Source organism: Etheostoma cragini, chromosome 9 (genome assembly GCF_013103735.1).
Source record: "Etheostoma cragini isolate CJK2018 chromosome 9, CSU_Ecrag_1.0, whole genome shotgun sequence".
Taxonomy (NCBI): domain Eukaryota; kingdom Metazoa; phylum Chordata; class Actinopteri; order Perciformes; family Percidae; genus Etheostoma; species Etheostoma cragini.
The window spans coordinates 26,954,926-26,968,398 of NC_048415.1; the positions used below are offsets into that span (position 1 = coordinate 26,954,926).

The window sequence follows — 13,473 nt, forward strand, 5'->3', positions numbered from 1 at the left end:
GTTAGTGGAGGCGGACTTTCTCTGTCATCATTATTGTGTAAATGTGGGTGGAAGTTGGGTTGGGAACCGGAGGGTTGCTGGTTCAAGTCCCCATTCATACCAAAGTACGAAGTGTGGACTGGTAGCTGAGGAGATGCCTGTTCACCTCCTGGGCACTACCAATGTGCTCTTGAGCAAGGCACCGAACCCCCCCCTCAACCTCTCAGGGCGCTGGTCCTGCACTGGTAGCCCACTCACTCTGACATCTCTCCATTAGTGTGAGCATGTGTGTGTATTTCAGTCCTGTGTGCAGTGTGTAATAACAACAGTGTTAATTGCAATTTCTAAATTAAACAAAATACATTATGTTTTGTTAATAAGGTCTATATTTTCAGATAGGTTTTCTTTTTTTGAATACAAAACAAAAAATGATCAAACAGTAATTCCAAGGAGCCCATAGTTGTTTTTCCGGAAATAGCCGAAGGTGGATGACGCCTCACGAACGTGTATGTGGAGAAAATGTGAGGGATGCCGCTCTGTCAGAGAAGAGCCGCCGCGGACGGGCACGGATACCGCCGTCTTCCCGGGAACACTAACCCACAGTGAGAGAGACACTGTCCGGCAGCGGAGCGGGATTTTACCTGACACTGCTTTAGGACCGGACCTTTTTTCCGAATCCACCTCGGTATTAGAGCAGGTGTTGCGGGACTGGAGGAACTGGGAGACTCTTTTCCAAACTGTGTCTGATCTCGGGACTTCCCTTCTATTCTTGTAATCACCATCTTTTGCCGAAATGCAGATGTCCTGGAAACCTTAAAATGGTGAGTTATGGCATCCTTTTGCAGAACTGCTTTGCTGTGCAAACTGTCAGAGATGCAGCTGTGACTATGTGTGCGTCCTGCAGGCTGGAAACGCTGCATGCAACACTGGAATCACACACAAGTCCGTCAGCTCTCACTTGCATCTGGCATCGCAGCCTGCACTGACAACCCACAATCTATTAAGAATCAATACATTGTTTACCAGTAAAATTACATATCCAGTCTGAAAGGGAACGATATAAGCCTACTGCAGCTTGTATCCGTGCCTTTCCCATATTATCCTAAATAGGGATTATGCTTTTGTTTGTTTTACAAAGTCAACTTTGACAGGCATATGTTGTTAACGAAGGCTTTTCTGACAGATCGATATTAATTTGTAAAAGTAGTATTAAAATGTATGCTTTTCATGAAGAGTCTGTCGTAAAGAATTGAAATGAGTCAGATTTGATATTCTGTGCCTTTTATGATTCACAAATATTCCTTCTTGCATCTTTTAAAACGCAGAATGCTGAGGTATTTACATACACAAAATAATTGAAAATATTTCCAAATCAAAGCACCCATGTACAAAATGACATGTCTAGATCAAATGTCCTTTGCATAATTATAGCATTATTTGCATCATGTATTAGTGTAATTAGGTCTTGCCTTTCATAACAGGGCTCTCTGTTCAGACTCTCCGGTCAGTCGACCGTGGTATGATATTCAAATTATAATGCACTGGTAATGTGAAAAAAGAAAACTCACTTTTAAGAACTGCGTCTTGCTGCTTTGATGCATTTATTTAAGTTGAAAAGCATGTTTGACCCTTTGGAAAAACAGTGCCACTTGCAGAGTATTCTGTAATGCATCCATGCTTTCAAAAATGTAAGCCTACAGAATGTGCAACACCAGCAACCCCTCAAGTCCATGGCACGTTAGGAAGAAACACTATACATAAGAATGTGTTACTTGTGTAGCCTATAAAGCAAGCCTGTTATGAGAAATGAGAGTATAGTCTAGTTGCTGCACAAATGATCTACTCTGGATTGAGATTTAGTCTGAGCCATGTTGTGTTGTCTGTGTGGCAGCCCGTGTGTTTCATGCTTATTATTAGCCAGTTATTTTGTATGATTTAGCTCTCAGTGCTGCATCCTTTTGACAGATTTCGAAAGCAAGAATAGCAAGCTGTCCTGTTCATGCTCCGGATGAACAAATCCAAATGCTTCAGGACTAAATAAGGCACAGGAAGCAAAGAAAGGAGAGTGCAGTTCACCTGGGTTTGACAGAGCCTTAATTAGGCTGGATGGAGAAGAGAGAAGGGGTGAGGTATAGGCGGAAGGAATGAGTGCAACAGATGGAGGGAAGGGGAGTGAGGGGCAGGGAGGCTGGAGAAGAGCTGAAGTCACAGAAACAAGAAACAAGCAGGCAGAGAGGAGGTAGAAGGAGTGTACTGCGTGTTGTTCATCCACCTTGATAAATGCATGAGCTGGATGCCAGCACTGTGGATGCATAACGGAATGCAGAGAGAGAGAGAGAGAGAGAGAGAGAGAGAGAGAGAGAGAGAGAGAGAGAGATAGAGAGAGAGAGAGAGAGAGAGAGTGTGTGTTTCTTTTCTCATCCTAATGAAGGCTGCATGAGGTTTGGACCTGAATGTTGAATGCAAACCTGCCCTTCACGCCCCACACACACATATATATATATATACAATTCATACTGTATACATACAATATTATATAAAGTATGTACAGACATATATATACACATATACAAATATATATATACCGACAGTATATATGCATATATATATATGTCTATATATATATATATATATATATATATACTGTATATACTGTATATTTTAAGCAAATTTAAAACAGGGGCCCGTCACCTGATGCCATGAAGCCTTAAAATACTTTTTTCCCATAAACTTACTGTTCACGTCTGTACATTTTCACAAAAGGACTCGTTCCACTATCAAAATAGTGGCGAAGGCGTCTTGTGCCCCTGCTCAGTGGGCTGCACTTTGTCTATCATCCGGATAAATTCCTAAGCAGTTTTGGCTACATGAAGTGCCACTGAGCAACTCTCATAGGAGTTAATGGGGTTCCGCCTGGAACGCTGTATCCCAATCTACTATTACATCCATGGTTTGTGCTTAAGCAGTATACAAACTGTGGTTGCTGTGGTATGTGTCTGTATGGCTGTAGCCGCTGTGGAGTTCAAGGTATATACAGTAGTTGATCCAACTAATTAGGCTTGGTCGGGACTCTTGGCGTCACTTTTTGACGCACTTGGTCAGGACTAATTTGGCGTCATTCAGAAAAAGTAAGCTGCGCCTAACTGACTTGTGGCACAAGAACGGGACAGTTAGGTTTAGGAAAAGATAGTGGGTGTGGGGTTAGAAACTGTACGAAGAATGGGACATGAACCTCGGTCTCCTGGGAAAAAGTCCTGTGTTGTTTAGTCTTGCATTGCTAGACCACAGCTCTGCAGAGGAAGGTTTGGGCCCTCCACACATAAACGGTCAGTTTTTTTTTGCATTTCATTACACCAATCACAATCGTCTTGGGCGGCGCTAATCTACAGCTTCAAATAAGGTGAAATTGTTTAGGTGGAACATTTGCACCCTGTTAAAGAAAACCTACAAACAAACTACAGTAAAGTGCTCATATTGTGCTTTTTGTCTTTTCCTCTTTCCTTTATTGTGTTATATATCTTTTTTGTGCATGTAATCGGATTACAAAGTGAAAAAGCTTAAAGTCCCCCCCCCCAAAGGGACTTACCATCTCCAACAGAAACACAGCTCACAAACTGCTCCAAACAGCTCTATTGTAGTCCAGCTTTTACTTCCTTGACAAACGTGCGTCACTTCATAACACATGTTATAATGCTCGCCTAGCTGCTAGCATGGCACACCCTCATACTCTGCAACTTACTAGCTACAGTAGCAGGGCTTAACTAGCTACTGCGCATCAGCAACTCTGAACAAAGATGGAAAAGAAGTGAGATGTCTCACTCTGTAGCTAAAAAAGAGAGCTCAACACACAGGGTGAAAAGAGGAGCTGCAGCAATGTGCAAGTTTTTTGAAAATTAAACCATGTAAACCTATTCTGATATAACCTCTTAACACAATTATGAATCTGAAAATGAGCATAATATAAGCACTTTAAAAGGAAGTTGACTGCTTACACATACAATAACATAAGCTATAAATTAGCTGTATACATGGTTAAACGCAATTTTCCCTTACCAGTGAATCAGTGTGTATTTTGTCCGCAGCAAATCCCCCCCCGAAATGGTAATTCAGACGCTGAAAGACACTGACCCACAGGAGCGTTTTCAAGCCTTAAACCTGAGAACAGAAATATTAAACACATCAGTAACTTTGTAAAAACGCTCGTAGTTCTGTGTTTTGAACAGTCGTGGTTTTAAACGTGCCGCTAACGTTGGAAAACGGCTGTCTGGTTATGTTAATGCACCAACACTTTTTATTTAAATTAGAAAAAAATTGGGGTTTGGGTTAAAATCCGACGCTACTTCACTTCGCTGTTTTCTTTTTATTTTCAAACGGGACAAGGACCCCGATCTCCTGGGTGAAAGTCCTGTTTTTCTTTACCTATGGGAGCGAGGACTGTCTCGACTGAGTCCACATCGTCATGGTCCCAGCCCAATCTCATGGCAGTTTGTGAAATGGTCACACTATTTATACATTTTATTCGTGAATATGACACTTTAATGGCGCTAATTCCGTGCGGTAAGCACAAATTTGAAAGTAATTCAATGGGAAGCATATTTCGTTATCACAGAACGATTACGGTAGCTGACGAGGCGAAAGTCCATGCACAAAGGTTGGTTGTGGTGGTGGATGGGTCTAACGACACAGGACTTTCACCATGAAAAGCGGGGATTGTGTCCCGCGTGTTGCAGTCCCTTTACGTGTTTCCCTTCCTAACCACAAGAGTCCCATTGTTGTGGGGCGTTTAATTCCCCCCAGAGCAGGTTTGAAAACCGTGACTTCTACACGAAATAAACAACTAAATCGCGACTTGTACACGAATCAACTGGCGTGAGACCGGGTTGCATTGTCCACATGGTCCTTTAAAGATTTAAATTAAAAGATGGCAAAAATTGCAACATTGTCTTGCCATTCTTCACATAACTTAGATTCTGATGACGTTAGAGCCCCTGGAATTTGGCACATTAATCATTAATAAGCAAGAAATATGGAAATGCTGTATTGTACAGTATATGTAACATATACTTTGAAAGTACTGCCTAAGGGCTCCAAATCCACCCATTTAGCATTTTATTTGGGCCAGTAAAGACAAATGTGACAGCTAATTGTGGCTTTGGAATCTATTGTACACTGCTTTATCTGTACCTCTATTCATTTTCATGGCTCTAAGAGTTTTGATCAACCCTAAAAATGGTTTCCCGCCAAAGAGGGTTTTTTTAGGGTACGAAAATGTCCCAATGGCAAAACAAACTATGCAAAAAAATTATTTTAAATAAAATGCAATAAAATGAAAATTCTTTTTGTGGTTTGTAATAACATATACTGTACAAAAAAACCAAAAATAAACAAAATCCTCCTTCTGATTTCCCACGTTATGACCCCCAATATCATTTGTTCACTGCAGGAATGGGATTGAATCTGCAAACTTGTGCTTCTTTGTCTTGATCAAAGTTCTTGTTGCTGTTTATTTTACAGCTGTATGTGGGCTGGCTTCCCTCCATCTCTGCTCACACTCAGCCGTCCTCTCCACATTGATAAATTGGGTGTAATTTCAGGGCTGAGCAAGTATGAAAACATATGGGTGGAGGGGGCTGCAATATTTTGGCAATTTTGTATATACAGCATTTCCATCTAACTTAGAGTCTGCACATTGAGAAAAGAGTACTACAGAACCCTGCAGGCTGGAACCAGACCCATGGTCAGATAGTTCAATGCAGGACCCTAATGGTTCTACAATTAGCCTGTTTAGAACGTTTCTGTAGTAACATGTAGATGGTGGCTACTTGAGGCCAAAACCCATAGTTGAGAAGGATATAAGTCTGATAACAATATGTCAGTGATATATCAGTGGAGTTTTTAAGATTTTTTAGTTTTTTCTTTTTCTTTTTTAGAGCATCTGCAGCAAGACAGGAAATTGGAGCGAGAGAGAGACAGAGGGGAGAACATAGAGCTAGAGGTCACCCCAAAATCTGTAGTTTTAATTAAATTCTTAAAGCTCATTATTTCTTCTGGGACCATTTTCATGGCTGTGAACCGTAGATCATTGCCGCACGCACAAAAGAATTCCTATACATCATTCCTCAGCAGAAACATCAGTTTTCATCATTTTCTCCTGTTAACATGAAAGAGAACAGAGAGCAGATGCCAGGCACTCTGTTTTTATTTAGCTTGTGCCACAGTTGTTTCCCCAATGAGATCAGATTACAGCAGGTTGCATTTCCTGCTGCAGCATCTTCAAAGAAAAGCATATTTCTTAATCAAGTTTTGTAACAACACAGACAACCGGTCCTGGCTATCATTCCTTCTCATCTGTCTATAGTGTACACATGGTTATTTATAGGGAGTTTCTCTGTAAGTACGAACAGGGTGTTCTGTACTAAGAGAGCTTTGCTCTTTGTGATGAGTCCCCAAATTGGCAAAGGTTAGATGATATATCAACACATCCTCACTCCTATCGTGTAAAATATGCACGCTCTAGATAGTATGTCAACTTATTATACATCAGAGCTGTTGTCAAGACCACCTAAGTCGAGTCCAAGACAAGTCCAAGACCAAGACTAGTCAAGACCGAGTCTAAAAAGATTCTAGTCCGTGTCCAGAGCAAGTCTAGGACAGAAAAAAACATCTTTTACATGACAGTATCAAAACAATAATTTTGGGTTTCACTTTCCCTTCAATATTATTATCAACATAATAAAAACACCTGGACTCCGTCAGACCAAATGCCATTTTTGGCAAGACCAGTGGCTAAGACCAAGACAAGTCAGAGTCCATTGAATAACGGTCTTGAGTCCAAGACCAGACTCGAGTACTACAGCCCTGTTACATAATCAACCCGTGATTTTTGGTCGATGGGTCAAACAACACAGGACTTTCACCCAGGACACCAGGGTTTGCATCCCGCGTGTCACGTTTCCTAAACCAAACCAGTTATTGCCCCGCGTTGCGGAAACGTACATTTTGCAAGCCAACCCGCAATCCGTTCCTAAACCTAACTGCATCAAAAGTGACGACAATAGTCCCAAGAAAGCGCTTTTAGATATGACGCTAGAGGAGATTTTTAAAGTCTTGGTCTTGGACTTGTCTTGGACTCGACTAAGGTGGTCTTGACTACAGCCCTGATGTATAACAAGTTGACATGCTATCTAGAGCTCAACAGTGTGGTTCCGGAAGTAAGAATCCCATTCATTTTCTCCATAAGGATTTGGATTATTAGGGTTGGTGAGGCCTTCCAGGGTAGACCATGAGCTATAAGATTGTGCTCCTGTAAAAGTCGGTATAAAATCAACCTAGTATGAAGTATTTATGATGTCATGAAGTACTACACTACCCAGCATCCTAAGCGTTACAGCCACGTTTGTAACTCCCCGATTTAAGTTGAGTGCAGATTTGGGTCATGCATGCGTCACTTTGCACCAAGTACCACATTAGATGCTAACGAGAGACTTCTGTAATGTCAACACAGTAAAAATGGACATACTTATCAAAGATGGTTCACTGCTGGCTACAAGTTAGCATCAAACACAACAAAGGCTGTCAGTTGAATGGTGTTTTGAGCTAACGTTGGCAATCAAACTATCATTGTTTTTTTTTTGTAATAACAAAAGTTTATGATTTCATGAATTTCACAAATTTCAGTATGACACGTTATGCCATAAACCGTTAGAATCTGAGCATGTGCGACTGAAATCTGAACTTGACTCACATAAGTGTGACAACGTTGATTGGTGAAAGTTACTTTTAACATGAAAACGTTTATCGTACCCACAAAACTGCAAACGGCCATGGCGAACTGCTACCACTGAAGTCTCTGATCGTTTCTGTCTTTCTTTGCCCTTTTCAAAATGTTATTTTGCGCTGAATGTTTTAGGGTCACGATTAATCTCGTAGCTGGTTGGACTTTTTCCAGGCTTAAAACTCTTTGCTTAAGCATTCAATGTAATGTCAATGTCGATCTTGAATGCAGAGCCGAAAGCAGAGCCGTTCAAAAAGTGGGCGCTCACTGTTGAGCTCTATTGTCATACCAAATGCATACACTTGCACTGTATATTCAAGACAATATTGAAAGGGAATTACATTTCATTTCAACTTATCTATTTTGTGGTAGTCAGTAATTATGTACATGCAATCCTGGAGTTTTTAGTTTATTAGAGGAGCGCTGAACTCATTTGATAGGTGTGGACATGATTGGATTGGAGTGTTTGTCTCATGTCGTGGTGTTGTTACTCGGCTGATTGACCTATCTACAGAACAGTCCAGCTCATCTCCTTTCATTCCCTGGATGGAACAGGACCACAATAGCCGGGCCTTTCAGTGAGACTCTCTATTGTTTGCTGTTCAGCCAAAGTGTGGCCAGCCGGTGTTGTTTCATCACACCTCAGAGCCAGGGCAAGATCCTATCAGCACAGACAGAACTGTAATTTCCCCACTGTCACACAGGATGGTTGCTGGTATCGAAAGTGATCTCTGCAATGGGTATTTGGCCTGTGCAGTTCTTTGAGGATGTTCTGCTTGAATAACGTAATGTATTTGTAATTGAAACAGGATGTTTGGGTGGGACACAACCTGCTGATCATCTGTTTAGTAGCAGAGATGCCTTTTACCAGAACACACTACTACAACAAGTACACCCTGTTTACATAGACAGTTCAGCCCTGTGTGATCTAGGTGTATTTATATAGAAGCATTCATGTGACAGGCATGGCCGCATCAACCTGTTAGGAGAAAATTAGCCTGACAATTAAATTATATATTTATACATGTATATATAGTACTGTGCAGAAGTCTTAGGCAGGTGTGAGAAAATGCTGTAAACTAAGAATGCTTTCAAAAATATAATTAATGATTTTTATCAATTTACAAAATGCAAAGTGAGCAAACCGAATAAAAATCTAAATCACAGTCAATTATTACCCCTTGCCTTCAAACCAGAATCAATTCTTATAGGTACACTTGCAAAAAGTCGGGCAACAATAAGGATCGTAGACGCAGTGGTCGGCCAAGGAAACTGAAAAACACATCAAGCTTATTTCCCTTCGAAATTCGGAAGATGTCCAGCAGGGACATCAGCTCAGAACTGGCAGAAACCAGTTGGACCCAGGGATACCCCTCCACTGTCTGGAGAAGTCTGACCAGAAGGAAACATGGTTTGTTTTAATTTGCAACTTATTCCAATGTGCTAGTTTCGTTTGCTCCAACATCTTCATTTTGAGAGGTGCAACAGAGTCTAGAGTCATCTGTATGCAGGTCAAAGCACCATCTACAAATTTATCAATTTGGGAGGGACTAAAGTTAGCATAAGATTCCTCTGTTAGATGAAGAGGAAAGGCATTGAATTAAATGCTGTTGGAGTATCTTCCTTAAATTTAACTAAAGCACTGTCAGATTGGCATCTAGTGTAGAAGCTTCTGCATCTCAAATTATGCATTGATTGTGGCGTAATTGCCTTTTTTGGTTTGGCGCACAGCTACGTGGGCCAAAATGTATTAGTGATAAAAATCTGTGAGGCGCCGAATTTGGCGCTTGCCTTTACAGTTTGATACCTGTGGTATGGTGGAAAAGAGGTTACAATAACCATATTGTAACCTGTGATACTGGTTAGCCAGATGTCAGGCTTCTGGGGCGTGCCCCTGGTACTCCAGCAGACTTCCAGGACTAGAGAGGGAGGCCAGGCTGGAGGTCAAGCCCATGCCCAGGCCTCACAGACAGCTGATCCCTGTGGCTCGCACACCCCTGGTTGTGGAGGTGTTAATATTTAGTTCACTGTTTGATGTGACATTTGGTTTAACATTTTTTATTCCTTTTTTTTATTTTTATATTTACTTCTTTTTTACAATATAAATGCTGGAATAATGTTACATATCATAAAATTGTTTCCATTTCCACGAGATTTCCATATTGTCAGAAAGCACAGCCCACTCAAACTGCTTTAATGTCTCCATGAAATTAAACACACTATGGAATAACATCAAAGACATTTGTTATCACCAGACGTGCTAACTAACTTGTAATATTTTAGTTATTCAAGATAGTTCCAGATGAATTTCAGGGAAGCAATTTTTCCTCAACATGAATATAACTGAGAAATAAATCCTTCTTGATTATCTGTCCAGACAAAAACAAATGGCGTGAGTGTGGCTTCTTCATGGCAATGAGCGAATATTTTATCAAACACAGTGACTCCCTTCCGTTCCAATCTAGTGACTGTGTCTGTCCTCTCTCTCTCTCTCTCTCTCCTTTGTAACTGGCCACTCCTACACCTATCTGCGTCCTTTTAGAGGGAGGCTCAATAAAAGCCCTATAAAAGACACTCCATACGCTTGCCTTTACAGCTTCCATATTGCTACCACTGGCTTGGTACTGCACAGTCATAAATATCAATCCTTATTTCATAACGAGTCATTGCAGATAGGATGTGTTCCTTTGAGTGACTGGGTTATGCTTTACTTGGAATATTGTAATTGAGGAAAAATGAATTATCTAATGCAGCTAATAAGTACAGTATCAATTAGAGCTAGGAGTGGGAAATATATTGATATTATATCAATATGGGATATATCTTTGATTTTGAATATTGTAATATTGTGATATGTGACATAAGTGGTGTTTTTTCCTGGTTTTAAAGGCTGCATTACAGTAAAGTGATGCACTTTTCTGAACTTACCAGACTGTTCTAGCTTCTCTATCATTTGCCCTTTCCCCACATTACTGATGATTATTTATCTAAAATCTAAGTGGGAAGATGTTTTGTTAATGTTAATAATATTAATATTTTGTCAAGCATATTGTGATATCTGAAATGTGTGATACCTAATCAGAGCCCAGCGTGATGTTGCATTATACTGGTTCATGTTTTCTGAAGACCTCATAGTAGGAGTTCCTCAACCAAGGCTTGGTAGAGTCATGCTGTGAACACAATCACACTCAAATACTGGACGTCAATCATGCGCTACATGCTCCAGCTGAATGCACAATGCATAATACACTAATACATTGTAATGTTTGATTACATTTGATTATTGGTGACCATAACATGTCTGTTATAATATCCTACATCCTAGATATCCTACATTCTAGATTCTACTTTTGAATTCAGGTACAGTGAACCCTCGCTATATCGCGATTCACCTTTCACTGTCTCGCTGCTTCACGGATTTTTGCCCAGAAGAAAAAAGAGAAACAACTACCAATAACTATGTTCTTCTCTCGCAAAGACACACCTGAATTGCGGGCGGTGCTGAACTCCGCAATTTGAAGCCTTCAGTTCGTATTGATGATTAAAATTATTATTTTACAGTACACAGTACTTTTATTTTTTAAACAAATGCCTGGGCCTCTAAAAAAGTTTTTGTTCTTTGGTTCAATGTATTTTGGAGTATTTCATCGTATAATAACAGTAAAAAAAAATAAAGGTTACTACTTCACGGATTTCTCCTATGACGGGTTCTTCTTGGATTGTATTCCCCGTGAAAAACGAGGGTTCACTGTACATTTTTTGAACCAAAATGGTCTACCGGTGCTCCCCGGGGGGCGGCCACCACAGTGGCGCTTAAAGCTATAACGCTTTAGTATTATAGACCCGTAGCGAGGGAAAAGTCACTCCACCACCCTAAGCACCTGGGTGAAACAAATCCCAAATCCAGTGTCTCTCTCCGGTGTGCCATGTTGTAAATTCACATGGATTCTCATTGGCTGTAAGTGTTTCCACCATTAATAAAAATCACTCTGAAAGCCATCCCATCAATAGCCTTCTCCACTGTCGTCGATAGTTGGACTCCACCAGTTGTTATTTTAACGATAATTTTTGGGGGCAATTTTAGGTTTTTATATACAGAGCCCCAGAGGTGACATGGTGGGAAGAAAAAAACATGTACTGAGGACAACCATCAAACTCGAGATCTTGACATTCATGGAGAAAATAAACTAAACAAAAACATTTAGCCTACTGGAGACGCGTTGTGCTTGAAAGATACGGAACTACAACCTAATTTATTTTTAACGTTTTTATTTTTATTTATTCATTTTTCTTTATTTATTTTTTACTGCTCCATGTCAAAGTCAAGATCTCACAAATTAAACTTGAGATCTCGCAAAATAATTTTTATTTCTTTTTCGTATTTTTTTTTTTTCCTCCATGTCACCGCCGGGGCTCCATAATCATAAGATAGGATAGCTGAGGACAGAAAAGGGGAAAAGGGGGGGGAATGATATATGCCAAATGGCCATGATTTGGACTTGAACCTGTGGTAAGGGCCGAGCCTCTGTTAGAACTTACTTTAACACATTTGTTTTTATAGTTATCTTAACAGTTATTGTTCTTGGTGTCTTAGTGTCCTCATGTAGGATTCTGTTAACCTGAGGTGAGAATTTTTTTTAATTCATTAATGCAATACAATGATCTTGTGATGCCTTTTCATGAGTCATGAGCAAGAGTCTATGTTCTTACTCGGTGCACCATCCTGGTTGGCTGGGAGAAACCTGCAGCCTGATCAAGGACGCGGCTTGTCAGTCGGGGTGCAGTGAGCTGGGAGAAGTTGGTCTATCATTCATTGGAAGGGCCAGGGTCATTTATATTTAATAGTTACAAACAACATTTTACTCTAATTTTAGAACGTTGTAACTACAGCAGACACAAGCATACTGTATGTTCATATACAGATACATGTATTGCCATTCGATAAATTACAAGTTGTAAATGTTGTAAATGTTGATGCAGCCACAACATCTACACAGGCAACAGCAGTGCATGCAACTAATGCATGAGAGCTGCAAAAAGAGGATGGGATGGGAACCTTGTATGGATGCAGGCGACAGATGTGACCCATTATTATACTTTGTAATAATGCAGGAAAGTAGAGATACAGGAGACAAGCAGGATCTACCGATGCACATTCACGCTGTAAGTTGATACGAAACAGCTGTCACTGTTATGTTCACACCCTTACCTGATGAACTGAGAATTCTACAAAGGCTTCAACCACTGATTCAATCACTCTAATGAATGTGTTCATATGACATTTTACAAAACCATTGTACATCAATTCGTATGATATTATACAACAATATGGCGACAACAAGTCTTCTGTTTTCCCTTTAAAGGTACTCTAAGCTATGTTGGGTGACGTTGCTTCTTGTTGAGGTTCGAAGTATTTTCAAACAAAACGAGACTAGCCCCCAACCCCCACCCCCAAAAACTTATTTTCGGTTATTGGCTGGAATGCTGGAACACTGTCCATGGGACAGGCAGCTAGCGGATAGCGAGGATATGTTTTTTACAGTATGTTCAGGGGACAGGTAGCTAGCAAATAGTGAAGAGATGCTTTTTTGCTATGTGTTCAGGGGACAGGCAGCTAGCAGATAGTGAGTAGATGTTTTTACAGTGTGTTAAGGGGACAGGTAGCTCACAGATAGTGAGTAGATGTTTTTTTACAGTGTGTTCAGGGGACAGGCAGCTAG

General features: G+C 40.5%; 1 protein-coding gene across 1 annotated transcript in view; it reads left to right on the forward strand.

The window, feature by feature from the left end:
* Positions 1–518: 518 nt before the first annotated feature.
* The window catches only part of ptprfa (protein tyrosine phosphatase receptor type Fa), a 362,404-nt gene continuing 349,449 nt past the window's right edge, over positions 519–13,473 (forward strand). Inside the window, exon 1 of the mRNA XM_034882227.1 lies at positions 519–800. The gene's annotated coding sequence lies outside the window, so the exon portion shown is untranslated. The remainder of the gene's footprint in view (positions 801–13,473) is intronic.